Below are 11,359 nucleotides of genomic sequence, written 5' to 3' on the forward strand. Positions count from 1 at the left end.
GCATAAAGTTCAGTTTGTTGAGTATGCATGTTGAGAATCAATCAATTTACAGCAATATAAAACACAAAAGTTTGAATGGTTTTGGAAAATTTATGGCTTTTGGGTTAAGTTTCGAGGGCGAAACTTCTTTTAAGAGGGGTAGATTGTAATCCCCCGTATTTTTAAATATTTTATAAATGAAAAATTATTTTATTTATAATATTTATTTGTTATTTTTCATAATTTAATTTCAAAAGTTTCAAATTATTAATCTGGGTCGAAAATTATTTGAACAAATTATTTTATGCACCTTTATTCTACAATTTATGTCCAATCATACAAGCCTAACCCATTTGTTTACTTAATCGACCCATTATTTTTATGAGGCCCAATCTTTCTTTTTACCCTACAATAATTCTCTCCTATAAATATCCCATGAATCTTCAAAAATTTCCCACACAAAAAGGTTAGTCTTATTTTCATCCTCCTTTGTTTCTTTATTTTGCTTAATGTTAATTTAATTGTTTTGGGTTTTGATTTTAGTATAAAGATTATATTTTTAGTATCAAATTATATTTTAATGGTATAAAGATTATAAATTTCAGATTATATTTATGTTATAAATTTCATATTTTATGAATTATAAACCTAGGGTTTCAATTTATTGAAAATCATGATTTTAGGGTTTTTATGAACAATTGATTTAGGGCTTTTATAGTAATGATGTTTTGAAATTTTGGTGATTATAACTACTGATTAGTTTAACTTAATTCCAGATTATTTTGAACACATAGATTCGTGTTTTAATTTTTAGATTTCCGTTCATTAATATTAATCCCGTTTTAATCCCGACCAGGTTCTAAACTCATCCGATTTTGACAAAAAAGTAGTGTTTTCCATGTGGAAACCACGTTTTAAGAAAGACTCACTACCTTTGGTAGTGAGCACCACCCTCTCGAGGCCAAATTCAGCCTCTAAATATGATTTTCGGGCAGTTTTTGATTTTAACGAAGTTTTTACATACTTAAAATATTATCCTTGAGTTTGATTAATAAAATTAATTATGTTTAAAGTTAATTAAGCATAAATATATGTTTTTATTGAAGTTTCAAGTGTTGGAAATAGTTTCTAAGTACTACTTTTGATGTTTTATAAAGAGGGTTTAATCACCCATTAAAAAGAGAGATTTTAGGGGTTTTTATATAATTTTTAGATTTTTATTAGACTTTCAACTTGCTGTAATTTCATGTATAAGAGTGTATTTTAAGGTTTTTACGAAGAAAATTTAAAGAACTATATATAAGCCTTTAATTTTAACTAAAAGGAAGATTTTAAAGTGTTGTTTGATTTGGATTTTGAAGGTTTTAAAGTAAGTTAGTATTGCTGTAAATTTGATTGATTGGGTATTGATTGAGATGTTATTATTTGGCTTAGGAGAGGAGTTTATTGAAGGTGATTTCTAGTTAGTAAAGTGGCATACTAATTCGTTTGCTCAAGGTACGTACAAGTTACAAAACCTTGCTTTTAGGTGCATGTTTAAGGACGGATCGAGAACTTAGTATCATGTCTAGGGATGACTGGGTTAAATTGTTTGGTTATACATTGTGAATTTCCTTTGACGTGCACTATTCCTTATTGTAATTATTGGTTATGTTCTAATTATGCAAGGTGCGCTTAGAGGCAAAGGTATGTGATTGGTGAAATGACTTAATTATTACTCATTCATGATTTAATGAAATAGGATGAGTAAAGGAATGGTTCATGTCTTATAAGACAAGGTTAAGAGTTTGGGTGCCTTATGCACTCAAGGTGTTTATACACCGAGGTAGTAAAGGAATAAATAATAAATGTTGCTTGCCACTAATAAATCAAGAATTGAAATTGAAAAGTTGCTTTACTTGATTGAATTGATATTGGATTGATTGTATTGTTATGCATATGAGTCATCACCAAGTCTAAACCTGTAAATCACGTAAAGTGCAAGATGGATGAGCAATAAAACTCTGGATTGGTGCACTTCTGGAGTAATGACAATCAGGGGTTGGGGTACATGGGGTATTAGCCGTGTACTTTTCTCGAGGCCGTCTGATCTACGAGTCTCTTATTTCAAATATTTTTCAAAACTAGGAGTTAGGTGAGATCTCATACTAACTACGGTCACGGAGTCGCGCCCGTGGTCGTTGGATGTTTATTGATGTTTCCGAAAGGAGGCATGGGGTTTTTCTTTTATTGATGTTCCAAATGGAGCATGGGTTGGACAACCTTGTCTATTGCGTAATCCAATGAATAAAAATAATGATTTACCTATTATTAATTAATGGAGTCTTAGTAGTCGTGTGTTGAGTCTATAATTTAATGATGCATGATGATTGATTATTAGTAGCATGTTATGGATTTCTTAATTTATTTTGCAGCTTGTATGTACTCAGCTTTGCTGATTGCGTGCTTTGTGTGTCTTTCTTTGGTCATGGCCTTCGCCTTTCAATGACCCTGTGACGATCCAATTTTTACACTTGTAATATTGGGGAGCAGAATTACCACAGGTTCTTACACATGCAGCATTCATCAGAGTTGTGGGATCTTGAGTAGAGAGTTGGTTGTTTGCATTTTATTTCTTTTGCAAGTTTGAATTTATTTTAATTCGATTTTATTCGACACTATTTCTTTTGGGTTTGAATTTATTTGAACACTGAATTTAATCACTTACTACTTTTATTGGGTTTTGAATAAGGGCCTTAATGGTTCCAAGTTGTATGACTTAATTTGGTTTCATTCGTTGGTTTTGAAACTTATTTATAACTGATTTAGTTTTTCCGCTGCTATTTTCTGATAAAGCCTTAACGTTTGAACACGTGGCGGTAGCACGCCAGTAATTCTCTTGAATATTATTCAGGGTCCTCAGAGGTTTAAAGAGAGAATTATTGGGGTGTTACAACTTTATCTTGCATCGTCAAGGAAAGAGGATGTAATGTAGAGTTATTTTTCTCTAGAATGGTACTTCATCTTGCATTATGTCTCTTCGATGGTGAAGAATAACTTCTCTCAATTTTTCAAAGGTTGATGATAAGTTGATAACGACACGAGCCGTTTTATCAGAAGAGTAGGCAACAGGTTTCTTGGCTATTAGTGGAGATTTTGGTAGATATAACTGTTAATGGATACTTCAATTAGGCATAGTCAAGCATGGAAACTATGAAAATAAGTCTATTTTCTATATCATTAATTGATGCCCTAATTTATTTTTTGCATTACAATTTGCCATCACATGAATTGGTCTTGATGTCCAACTGTCTTAGGCATTGCATTTACATTGAATATGTTGTATATATGGGCAGCCTGTGCAACTTCTCTTTGTAAAATAGTTTCATTCTCAATGTCTATGCAAAATGTAAATCAAATGCATACAAGCTAATGTACTGACCATGTTTTTCAAATGTGATTTGCATGTATGAAGCTATAAGTAATTTCATTCTTTCGTAAAAAAAAAATAAAATTATTATGCTAATATAGTTAATTGGGAATTCAAATTAAAATGATAATTTTTTTGCCACAATTAACTCCTTGGAGCTTCATTTTTAAGAAAAGCTTGAATTCCTACAAATCGGAAAATATTTGCGGCTGATGGTTGAGTAACATTACTCATTGGTTGATTGTTTAATTTATAATTGGATATATGCTAATCGGCTTATTAAAAAATTCATAAACAATACATTAAAAATGTTTTTCACTAATTACCTTTTGCAAAATTGGGGGGGGGGGAGGAAGGGGGTGCGCGCGCGTGGCGCGCACACCAACAACTAGTTTCTTTTAAAAGTATATATATTTGATGACATTACTTTTTTTTAGTTCAAATTTTCCACTAAATTTGAATTTATAGGTTTAAAAAACTCCTTGTAAAATTATCAAAAAAAAAAACCACATTTTTAAAACAAATAGTCCAATTACAACACACGAATCCCGTACTTATCCATTATCCAATTTAACTTGGTCCTAAAAATACAAAAAACAGTACAAAAACACATCAATTCGCCTAAAAACACCTCATAACATATCTAAATTTAAATACTAGTACAACACATTAGTCCCGTGCTTATCCATTATCCAATTTAACTTAATCTTAAAAATACTTTAATTGTTCAAAAACAAATCAATTCGCCTACAAACACCTCACAAGTTCACAACCTATCTAAATTTAAATCAATCCCACATTTTTTTTTTTAACATCCCATCATTATCCGTTAATTTCCATCTCAAAAAAAAAAAAAATGCAAAACTCCAATCATGTTCCCTAACCTTAAACACAAACACAAATAAATTTTATTTTTTATTTTTTATTTTTATTTATTTATATTTTCCAAAATTAGTTTCTCAATCCACAAAAAATAATTTCTTCCTAAAAACGTGTCAACACCGCTTTAACCGCGCTCTCCTCCCCTTCTCTCTCGCCGACTTTTTTCGCCCTCCGCCCATCACTCCTTTCTCACTCTTATCTTCTCCTTCTTCTTCCCCCTTTTTTTCAATTTCCCCCAAACTCCCCCCAATATAAACCCTAACTTCCCCATTTCACCTCAGATTATCGAATTTCATTTCGATTCTTCATCGTTTTGAATGTTCAATTCGTAATATTTTGTTGGTTGTGATTAATTTTTCTGGGGTGGAGAGAGGAAGAAGAGGATTGAATTCGGCGGCGAATGTCGGTGGAGAGGTCGTTTGAAGCTTGGGAAGAGGTGCAGCGACACGGCCAAGACTTGGCTGATAAGCTAGCACAAGGTTTTACTGGGTTGATTCAATCGCATATTGCGCCGCCTTCATTTGCGTGGCCTAATCCTCCCAGTACTAAGCTCTTCGATGTCGAATTCGAGTTTCCTACCCAGAATTTTGTGCCCAGGGATTTTGGGCTTGCAATTGATAATTCTGGGATTACTGGGATTTTTGATATTGGGAATAGGATAGGGCAAGCTGGGGCTGATTTTGGGGCTTGTGTTAATGGGTTGGTTCAGCAGTTTTTTTGATCGATTCCCGTGCCATTTATTCATAATGATAGTGATAAGGGTATGGTGAAGCTTCATCATGCTGTTAATGGTGGGGAGAGGAGTGATATGAGTATATTGGTTAGGGAGGAATTGGGTTCATTGGCAGAACAATGGGGGGATTTAAGGTTTTCTGAGAAATCCGAAGCCGGTGTTGATGGAGTTGCTGATGAAGAGCTTTCGGGGTTTAACCTTAAAATTGCCGGTCTTTTCGGTAAATCTCAGGTATACTACACTGTCTATGATATAGTATTGTTTTTGTTTACCTATAGTTTTAATTTGATGGTGTGGAACGAAGTTCATTTTAGCTTAATTTTTTCATTGATATAATACTTGTACTACTTGTAGTTAAATTGTTTTTAATGTCAAATTTATGATGATATTGCTCTGCTGGTTCGGGGGTAGGGTACAGTACTAAAGGTAGCTCTTGAGGTGACCTGTATAGGCTCAGTGTAGCAGCTTTGCGAAATGTTTGCTTTGCTTGCCCAAGCATTCTGATATAATTCTTTGTTCTAAAGTGATTGGTTTAAGGTTTAGATGGTAGAGAATCAGATTTCTGACTTCAGAGTGATATAAATCACTATTTTTTTTTCTCATGTGGCATTTTGATGTAGTAGGCTATGCGGCTGTTATATTGCTTTTTCATATCTTATATTGGTATAGTGATGAGTTTGTTTTTGCTTTTCCTTGATAATTTTACCTTTTTCTATTAGTCAAATTCTTACACTTATCAATTGTTTGCCGACATTTAAAATAAAGAACAACAGGTATTATCCTACCAATCCTTTCAACATAAAAATTTGTCGATTTACCATTGCCTATAGCTTGGGTTTCTGTGAATGTTTTGGACCTGGACCATCTTTAGGAAGATATCCAGTTTGTTGTTTTAGGCCCCATTCTGTTGAAAATGTTATTATTTATTTAGAAAGAATGTTTTTATTTAGTTAAGATAAGTTTGATAATTTCAGACCAAATAAGTTTAAAGAAAATAAATTCAGTCAAAATAAGTTTTGCTGCAATAAATATAAGTTTTGCCACAATTTATATAAGTTTTGACACACTTACAAATAAGTTGTGCTACAATGATTTCGTATAAGCACACATGATACGTAGAAGGTAGATATGTTGCTCTGTCTTGGTTCTTGACCTTGTCTCTGAAACATCTTATTATTTGTGTACACAGGGGACTGTAAATGTGACATCTGCTTATGACAGTAGAACCCGCGATGTTCAAAGCTCTGTTGTTGCACGTGGTGATCTATGGAGACTTGAGGCATCAAGTGGTAGCTCTACGTCAGGAACTCAGAATTCGTCTTTGTTTCTAGTCCAGCTTGGACCTCTTCTCTTTATTCGTGATACAACACTTCTTTTGCCAGTTCATCTATCAAAGCAACACTTGCTTTGGTATGGTTATGATAGGAAGGTGCGTTCTGATCTTTGTCTGTGTCTTACTTATAAAACATAGTTGATAAGGTGAATATGAATACATTATTTCTATGAAACTACCCTGTCATAATAATCTATAAATCACAATTGGGTTTTCTTTGCTCACTTCAAAAAGCAATCTTGTATGTCGCATGGTGATCCTAATCTCTCTGCTTCATGAGGTTTGGCAATGTGCCTCAGTGCTCCAAAACAAGCTATTTAACCTGATTTTGATCCATTTCTTCAGTTCATCTCTATTTCCTACTTTGATTCAGAATGTTTAATTAATTAAAAGTGGATGAAATATATTCTTAAATGATTTATAAGCATTCTTGCAAAACTTTTGATGCATCTCTCTCTAACCCACTTTTAAAGCCTTGACTTGAGGTCTTTTTGAGCTTTTGAAATCATGGTTCAACTTTATTAATTCTAATCAACTATGGATTTCTTACACTATTAATAGACTACAGGTGCAAGTTGCCTTCTGCTTGAAAAAAGAGGGGGGGGGGGTGTTCATACATATGCAGCCTAAAACTTGTATTAGAAAGAAAAGGTGTTTAATTGACCCTTCAACCACCAATTTACCTAGATATGTATGATTATAGGTTTTCTCTGTAACAAGTTTCTTTTAGTTTTCCAGATGGATTTTAATTGCCTATTTGTTGCATTTGTTTTTAGAATGGTTTGCACTCCCTATGTCCAGCAGTATGGACTAAGCACAGAAGGTGGCTTTTGATGTCAATGATCTGTCTCAATCCTTTGGCTTGTGTAAGTTCAACTCTTCTGGCATAAATTCGAAGGCATTTCATATGAGATATTGAGATGTTACATTTGTTTTATTTTGAAGGGTTTTAATTCCTTCAAGCTGTAGTTAATCTACCTTGTTAAGTTGTTATTTTACTTTGAAGCATCTGTTATTTCTCCTGTAAGGCAGCACATGGTTAAAGAAGAGGTTTCTTTTTATGTCAAGAGTAAGGAAGAGAGGACTGAGTATTGTATGAAAAATAATGGAATGCAGTAGTTTTTGTACTGCGATTGTTTTTAGTGATTGCCCTTGCTAGCTTAACAGGATTCACAGGCTCCGTGTTACTTTGTTATTCATTTTTGTATTCAAGTGTTTTGAAAATTGCAGCTCAATTAGCATGAAAGGTAAAACCAATGATACTTGAAGATATTATTATAAGCAGTAATGTATTCTAGTTAGTTTAGTGATATGGTGCAACAGAATGCGTACATAACACCACTAGTTGTCATTTTAGTTAGAGATGCTTTTTTAAATTGAGCAATGATCACATTCAAAGAACTTAGGTGAAAAAATTGAAGTGGTAGTAGATTTTTTGTACTGAACAAATCACTTGTCTCTGAATATAACAACAAGTTTGCATCATCTCTTCATGACCTTTTGCTGATTAACAGTAGTTAAAATTGCTGGTTATTTATTTTATAAAATTAATATATTTCTCCTCATTTTATTAATATCATGAGATTGGACCTGGAAACTATGAACCAATGCCTAAAGTTGAGCGAAATGGTTTTTCTCTATAATTTTTTTAGTTTGCACAAAACATTGTGTATGAACCAACAGTATACTGTATACTCTATATGGTTAAAGGTATTTGGTGATAACAATCCGTGCTTAATTTTGTACTTGTAAGATGACTTAGATATATGGTTTATTACTGGAGTGCCATCAAGATATCTTATTCTATGGTTTATTACTTAATTCATTTGTTGTAATGAAGCTTATCTTGTCTTCTCGGAAAATTTTGTTATTAGGATTCCTTTTGTTACAGTCCCTGCTATTGGATGAATTCTGTACATGAAGGATGGTTAATGTGTTATGTAATGCTGTTTGTTTTAAATAGTCTCTAAAATTTTCCTTTATGTGCTTTGCCTTGCAGTCATTCATGGATCTACAGTTTCCAAACGGGCAGCTTACTTATGTAGCAGGGGAGGGACTAACCACTAGTGCATTTCTTCCTATTTGTGGGGGTTTGCTTCAAGCTCAAGGTCAATACCCTGGTGAAATGAGGTTCAGTTTCTCTTGCAAGGTTGGTTAGAGGCTTGTTCAACATTATTTTGCTTTTTCCCCATTTATTTTTTAAATATCCTGTTCTCTTCAGCTGGTTTCTAATTTATTTTATTGGTGTTTGCAGAATAAATGGGGAACACAAATTACTCCAATGATACAGTTGCCTGATAGATCATTTACACTTGGTTTTGCACAAGACTTGGCTTGGAAGCGTTCCGGTCTCTTGGTGAGGCCAACCAATCAATTTAAGTAAGTATGAACTTCCTTGTATCCTTACACTTTCCCTCGTGTTTTCATTATTTTCAGATCCTGTCTGGATTCCAGTGAAATCTGATTATGGTTTTCATGCTGTACTACCTCTATCCTAGGATTATAGCTTCATGTACCGAGGCTTGGTTTGTCGATGTAGTGCTGCTTAGGGTGGATTTAAAACAAGATAGAATGCTTCACTTTTCCGATAATCTGATAGTGGATTAATTTTTTGTTTATGGGCTTAAACCTAATAGGAGTGGTAAACAAGTGCCTTGGATAGCTCAAACATGCAAAGGGAAGTAGTTTCTGATTATGAAAGTTTGTATTATTTATAATTCTATTAAGAATTTAAGATGTAAGAGTAGTTTACTGGTATTAATTTTAGACATGAGGATTTCCTGATTAAGAGTTTCTTTTAAACTTTAGATATTTGAAAATTGAAGAGGTTATTAGTTGTATCCTGTTGCTGTGGCAGTTTCCTTATCACAATGGCTACTGGATAGCGTCATATCAGATTTTAGACATGAAGATTGGCACTGTTGTATTTTTTCACTTCTACAGCTTTAGGGTTCAAATCATGGGATTTCTCATTATATCTACTAAAATACCTCTTATTTTTATTTGTTAGTCTATGTCCTACATTTGGTGGAAGTGATCCTGGTGTACGGGCAGAACTTGTTCATTCAGTCAAGGATAAGTTGAATCTCATTTATGGGTGTTCGTACTCAACATATTCGTCTGCGTTTGCATCTGTATCTGTAAGTTGCACAATGACCTTTGTTGCTTTATCTATTTAATTCTTGCCTTTTGCTGCATAGCTTTCATTTTAATGCTCTTTTTCCTTGGTCGCATTTTGAAATTCAGCTTGAGACCCTTTAAATATCTGTATCCTTGTAGTTTTGGTGATGGTACTGAGTGCACATGGATTTTCTAGTATATTTTTGTGAATGCATAAACTGGTTAAATGACTATAAGAGATTGATAGGTATAAGTGTAATTTTGTACTAGGTTCTGCAACTGTCCTAAGATGATCTTTTCATATTTCATGAAGTATGTGGCTATCATTGCTTCATTTAGTTTTTCCCTAATTTCATCTTCAGCTATTAGGCTCATATGCTACTGAACAAGGCATCTATCGTCATGTACCCTTGATGACATGACATGACATGACATGGCATGAGTATGGGCATGGGCATAAATCCCTTTCTGACCTTTCATTCTGCGCATAAATGGCATAAATCCCTTTCTGACCTTTCATGGGCATAAATGGCAAGATAGGGAGAGATTGCCTTTTACATGTATATGGTTCAGTTATTTCAGTCCTGGGGTGTTTACATTGAAAACCCTAGATCTGAAATTCTGAATCTACGTCAACATGTGAAATGTTAGACCTTCATCACAAGCTTTAGGAGAGGTAGTCCCTATGAATAACTATGATGAACTAACTCGCTATCAGCGATAGCCATGATGAATTTAACTTGTTTTGCTGTTTTCTGAATTGATTTTAAATTTTCGGAACTTATATGAACTAATTTATTTGAAACTTTTTTAAAAGGTGAAAATAATACACTGTTAGTATGTGAATATTTGAACATTAAACCTTCTCTGATTATATTTGTATGAAATTGTTTTTATTACAATTATACTACCAATTATACATTCATTATTTCATATTGTAAGTTATGGGTTTTCCCAAGATCTAGCTATAGGTGAAGTTTTGCATGGAATGTGGAAGTTTACATTTTAAATTTATTTACAAATGTAAATTCAGATTAAGATGACTTGTGGCTGGACACATTACTCTCTCTCTAATGCAGTCTTGTAAAATCGTCTATTTTTGCTCATATATTTACACTTTTTTCTGCTGCAAAATTTCAGCTTGGTAGGTCTAAGTGGAACGGGAATGTTGGAAGCACTGGGATTGTCCTGAAAGCTGAGACTCCTCTCTCAAATGTTGGCAGACCTGCGTTCTCTGTACAACTGAACAGTGGCATCGAGTTTTAGCCCCTCCATGCCACATCATGTATTAACTTGAACTGTATATAGTACCACACTTGTAACATACCTCACAGCCACCTGTAAATATCGACATTTCCGTAAATACTGGTACATTGGTACCTTGTATCATCTAAGGATCCATATTATGTCTGGATTCTGAAATTTTGTGGAACTGTCTCTTCTCATACTTGGAAATGTTTGCAATAATGAATGTTCGAGCAGCTTTCAAAGTATGAAATTGGTTCACTCCTCTTGCAATCGTTATGCTAGTATGTGTAGTTGTAGAGTAGTGTTTAATCAATTAATCATATATTCATAGGTTTTATTGCATTTTACAAAGTACAAGTCCAACAACTTTTCTTCACCAAATACTAGTAACATAAACATCTAGTGCTTTGACTGCCTACCTTTATTACAAGCTACTAGTTGACAAGTTGTTTTTGCTTCCACAATTGCCATCTACTTATAAGATGAAGGCTAGAAGTGACAAGTTTTGTCAAATAAGAATATAGATAGCATTTGACTTATTTGAGGCACATAAGTTTAGATAAGTTCATACAAAATAAGTTTCTTATTTTTGACAATTGTAAATATTTCTTATTATTGACAATTGTAAATGTAGACACTTTGACTTTTTTGAGAT

At 33.4% G+C, this 11,359-nt stretch overlaps 1 pseudogene across 1 annotated transcript; it reads left to right on the forward strand.

Moving 5' to 3' along the window:
- Positions 1-4,371: 4,371 nt before the first annotated feature.
- Positions 4,372-10,954, forward strand: LOC145604947 (uncharacterized; annotated as a pseudogene). The gene is made up of 7 exons (XR_014104980.1): positions 4,372-5,234; positions 6,193-6,432; positions 7,113-7,202; positions 8,336-8,485; positions 8,591-8,715; positions 9,347-9,476; positions 10,597-10,954. The product of XR_014104980.1 is annotated as an uncharacterized LOC145604947 (transcript).
- Positions 10,955-11,359: the final 405 nt, after the last annotated feature.

Source organism: Chenopodium album, chromosome 22, assembly GCF_948465745.1.
Source record: "Chenopodium album chromosome 22, dcCheAlbu1.1, whole genome shotgun sequence".
NCBI classification, from domain to species: Eukaryota; Viridiplantae; Streptophyta; class Magnoliopsida; order Caryophyllales; family Amaranthaceae; genus Chenopodium; species Chenopodium album.